Genomic DNA, 5,573 nt, shown 5'->3' with positions numbered 1-5,573 from the left:
TATATATATATATATATATATATATATATATATATATACATATATATATTCACACAAAAGAGGGAATATTTGTGACCCTCTGGGATTTCAGCACAAGAATGAGAGTGACATTCAGAGAGAAGAGTAAAGTTGACAAATGCTTTGTATTTAGCCTGAAATAAGTGCAGACTTACAAGCCACCAGCGTCTGTCCATTGCACAGATCCCTTGGAAGAAATGAAGATTCTTGGATTCCACACCAGATCTACTGAAGCAGTAATCTAAAGTTTAATGAGACACCCCCCCCCCAGCAGCATGCTCTTGCTGCACAAGCAACCCATTAAAAACCATCTTACTCTCTCAAGTTAGCATTGTGGAAGATGAATACTGGACTCTACACTCACATGTTAAGTGAATACATTGGGTGGATCTAGTTGGCACTGTGAGATACCTCCAACAGCAGGGCTCTCCAGCATTCTCTCCCCACTGCCTGAGTATCTAAGCTTGGTCTGTAAGCCTGAGAGAATGAATATGTGTTTTCAAGCTGTTCTTGGATTACATTCAGTCTCGGCTCCTCTGGCCTCAGATCATTTTGACACACTTCCTAGATTTACAGTGGCAACAATCAATCCTAGGCTGTCAGTAAAGAAGCAAGGAGGTGTAGCTGGGTCCTCAGGTAGTACTCTACCCAATTTTCTGCTGAACCACCAGACTGATTTCCAGAGTGGTTGTACCTACCAGCTTGCAATCCCACCAACAATGGAGGAGTGTTCCTCTTTCCTCCACATCCTCACCAGCATTTACTGTCACCTGAGTTTTTCATCTTAGCCATTCTGATTGGTATAAAGTAGAATCTCAGGGTTGTTTTGATTTGCATTTCCCTGATGACTAAGGATGTTGAACATTTCTTTAGGTGTTTCTGAGCCCTTCAAGCTGTACCACTCCTGGGCATATACCCAGAAGATGCTTCAACATGTGATAAAGACACATGCTCCACTATGTTCATAGCAGCCATATTTATAGTAACCAGAAGCTGGAAGTAACCTAGATGCTCTCAACAGAGGAATGGATACAGAAAATGTGGTACATTTACACAATGGAGTACTACTTAGCCATTAAAAACAATGACTTCATGAAATTCGCAGGCAAATGGATGGAACTTGAGAATATCATCCTGAGTGAAGTGACTTGGTTACAAAGGAACAAACACAGCATGTACTCACTGATAAGTGGATATCAGCCCAAAAGTTCCAGAATACTCAAGATTCAATTCACAGACTATATGAAGCCTAAGAAGAAGGAAGACCAAAATGTGGATGTTTCAGTGCTTTTTAGAAGGTTGAACAAATTACCCACAGGAGGAAATATGGAGACAAAGTGTGGAGCAGAGACTGAAGGAAAGGCCATCCAGAGACTGCCCCACCTGGGGATCTATCCCATATACAGCCACCAACATTATTGTGGATGCTGGGAAGTGCGTGCTGATAGAAGCCTGATATGGCTGTCTCCTGAGAGGCTCTGCCAGAGCCTGACAAATACAGAGGAGGAATCTTGCAGCCAACCATTGGATTGAGCAAGGGGGTCCTAGATGGAGGAGTTAGAGAAGGGACTGAAGGAGCTGAGGGGGGTTGCAGCCCCATGGAGGGAGCAACAGTGTCAACAGGCCAGACCCCCCAGAGCTCCCGGGGACTGGACCACAAACTAAAGAATACACATGGAGCGACCCATGGTGCTGGCCACATATGTAGCAGAGAATAGCCTCGTTGGACATCAGTGGGAGGAGAGGCCCTCGGGCATAAGAGTGTTCAATGCTCTAGCGTAGGGGAATGCCAGGGCAGGAGGACTGGAGTAGGTGGGTGGGTCGGGGAGCACCCACATAGAGGCAGGGGGAGGAGGGATGGGATAGGAGGTTTCTGAAGGGGAGACCTGGATAGGGGAAAACATTAAAATGTAAATAAAGAAAATAGCCAAGAAAAAAAAAAAAAAAACAAGAATGTAGAGGTGCAGTGACAGTCACATCCACCAGGTGGTAGCACGAATGCTGGGATGTTGGCAGCTTGAATGAAAGGCCTGTCTGTTTCACATAAGGATTGGGAGCAAGGTTTGTGCTAACTTCTTTACAATGCTGTAATCTTGTTGAGAATATGAATAAGTCGATATTTGAGAATAAGTTGATACCCTAATGTTATCTAAACTTGTTTTTACCAAGAGTATTTCCAGCTTTTTCAACTTTTTTTCAACTTGCCTTCTAAGCGAGATATTATCCATCTGTGTCTTCATGATCTTCTGACCATGGAGGGATGATGTATTTCCTGATTCTCAGACACCAAGGCTGCCTTCTTTCTCTTTGCATCCAGTGTCAGGACAAGGCTTACTGCTATGGTTGTGGTTTTGACATCAAGCAGGTTGAGCTATGTCTAACCATGGATATACAGTATAGGGTGTGCGTATGTGTGTGTGTGTGTGTGTGTGTGTGTGTGTGTGTGTGTATGTATGTATGTATGTGTATGTCTATGAGTGTGTATGTCTGTATATGTATGTATATATGTATAGACATACATATGTGTATGTCTATGTGTGTGTATTTATGTATGTTTGTGTATGTCTATGTGTGTGTGTGTCCATGTATGTAGAAGCTTTCCTTTAGAATGTCAATGTGGCTGTCTATACTCTTTCTGAATTTTCCCACCTTAAATACATATGACTTGTATAAGAAGGTAAGTGCAGAGTGTTCTGCGCTCAGGAAAGGCTGGGAAAGCTTTTGTGATCTACTCTTCACCCCAGGTAGACAGACTTGATAGCAGAGAGACTGAGCATTAACCATGGAAGCAAGGAAAGTCAGGGCAGAGCCAGGCATGCGCCCACTGTGTTGTGTGGGGTGGGTTGGGCAGGGCTTGGCACTTCCACCTGATTGCCACACTGGGGAGCAGACATGATCATGTCCCTTCTTGATATATGACTCCACAGACTCAGGTCCCTTGGCAGAAAAGACACCATGAACACAGACAAACCTCTGAGATATATCCCTGGAAGGATGATTTGGCAATGAGGAAACGGGTCTACTCCTAGACAGTATTATTATAGATTGTAATGGAATATGAAATAGAATGTAATATAAAAGAACACAATTGCTGACATACCATAGAAGAAATGGGAATAATATCTACCAAACTATTAATGGTGATTATTTCAAAACCATAAACTTACAGACAGCTGATATATAGTTCTGTAAAACTTTAACTTTTGCATAAAATGTAAAGTTATAGATTAGCCTGTATCATGTATACATACTTATGTGTACTGTGTGATAGTTTGGTTCATATATACATATAGTGATCAAATCAGGATAACTACCATGTGTGCCTCCTCAAACACTGATCACTCTGAGAGCCTTCAATCTTTTCTAGTTATTTATAGTTATAGATAAGAAATCGATGTGGGCTGCAGAGTGAGCTAGTGTGATATGGGACCAAGGACTCAGTCTTCTACTGTGCTTTGGTGCTAATTATCCAAACCCTTTCTCCCCTATGGCTCTCCTAGACAGCCCCTGACAACCTCTGTTCTGCTCTCTACTTCTGTGTTATCAAAACTTTGTTCCTATAATGAGGGGAGAACACACAGCATTTGTCTTCCTATGCCTGGCTTACTTAGTTTAACATAGTGCCTTTAGGCTTCACCCATGTTGTTGCAAATAATATAACTTCATCTTCTCATGACTACACACAGTCCTACCACCAATATGTACTTGTCTGTCCATCCACCAGTGGATACCTTGTTGATTCCATATCCCAGCCATTGTGAATAATGCTGTAACAGGGACTGCAGATATGCCTTTGATATAGTGATTTCATCTCATTTCAAGACCCATTGGTGGGATTGCTGAATCAGATGGCAGTCTTGTTTCACGGTTTTGAGGAACTCTTGTGCTGTTTTCTGTAATAGCTGTACTAATTTACATTCCTACCGAGAGTTCCCTATGGGAGTTCCCCTTTCTCCACAGCTTTACTAGTTTTGCTATTTTGGTGCTTTCTATAAAAGTCGCCCTAACCCGGGTGAGGTGGTGTCTCCTGTGGTTTTGATTTGCATTTCCACAATTGCATCATTTTGTCTTGTACCGATCGATTCCTTACAAGAGGCTGACTGAAGGCAAAAGCTGCTTTGTGTCACTACAGCTATAAACCTCGGTCAAGGGCAGACTTCTAGGATGCTGGGTCAAGGTCTTGGTCTCTATGTTGTTGCAATAGTAGAAATGCCTGAGTCTCTTCTTGGTAGTGGGTGCTAGGGTATGTACTTGAGAAACAGGGACAAAGGGCAGGGGGCAGGGAGCTGTCTTTGTGCCACACACGTGCCCTCTTGAAGAAATGGCTTCCCTTGCTTTAGTATTTGTCTGCTTCTGTTACTTATACTTAGTGAGTCAATTCTCATGATAGAGTCTTTCATTACCCAATCAGATAGTCAGTGGAGGCCTTATCAAAAAGAAGAAAAAAAAACAGAGAAAAGAAAAGATAAAGATAAAGACTATGCCATCAATTTGATGGCATGAATGATATGAAGAAACTATGTTGGGCAGGAAAGAAAACCTGAAACATTGCCTGTGGACAACAGAGAGTGACACTTATAAAAATGTCTGAGCTCATTTAGCACCCAAGTAAATAACACAAAGACATCAGAATTTTTTAACAACCTAAAGTGGGAAGATTCTGAGACTATTATAACCCCGGAAGGCTACGAATAACCAGATAAATGCCAGAATACTTGCTAACGGAGTCTTGTTCTACTCCATGTTTGTCTTGAATGCGAGTTTCTTTGGGCCACATGCTCGTGATCCATCCTGCCTCATGGTGACCTTCTTGGCCTCCTTTTTTCTTTCTCTCCCTACCTGTGACCTCTTACTCAATCTCAAGTCCCACTTTTCTCTCTCTCCTGTCCAATCACATGTTCTAGCCTTTTACTATCAAATCAGGGATTATTCAGGAGCACTCTTTACAGCACATTGGTGAATAGAACGGCCATATATAGACTGCCACCCGATCGTGGGGCACAGAACTTAGCATCTGAATACACAGTGTACAAGCCTAACCTCAACTAAAAGTTGCCAGGGAGAATGGGAGCAGGAGAGAGAGCCAAATTAAGGAGGAGCTGCCAATCAGTCTTTTGGGGGTGCAGAGTAGGACAATGTTTTTATGCTCCAGCATCAGAGAGCAAGCACAACAAGAATTATATCGATAGCCTACAGGAGAATCGAGCACTGTGTCTATCAGTAGAGACACTGGCATCCTCATGGTGTTGGGAAACCAGTGTGCACACATGTGGCCTCGCCACGCCCACCCACCATGGCCTAGCTATGAGACTCCTACGTCTAGGGGAATGAGGCCCAGGTTTTCTGAATTAATGCTTATGGCTAAGTGATGGCTTCACCCCCCACACACTTTTTCTTTAGGCTGACAAGATGCTCAAGGAGTGAACTTGTCATCTACAATCCCACTTTCTGACCATGGAGAAGGAGGAAGTATGAGGCAGAAGAGAGGATCTTCGCCCTGGCCCCACAGTGCTGGGACTCTGCCTTCCTAAGGTATCTGTGATTTTCCAGTTTCC

The sequence above is a fragment of the Mastomys coucha genome, unplaced genomic scaffold (assembly GCF_008632895.1).
Source record: "Mastomys coucha isolate ucsf_1 unplaced genomic scaffold, UCSF_Mcou_1 pScaffold5, whole genome shotgun sequence".
NCBI lineage: Eukaryota > Metazoa > Chordata > Mammalia > Rodentia > Muridae > Mastomys > Mastomys coucha.
This window is presented reverse-complemented; position numbering follows the sequence as displayed.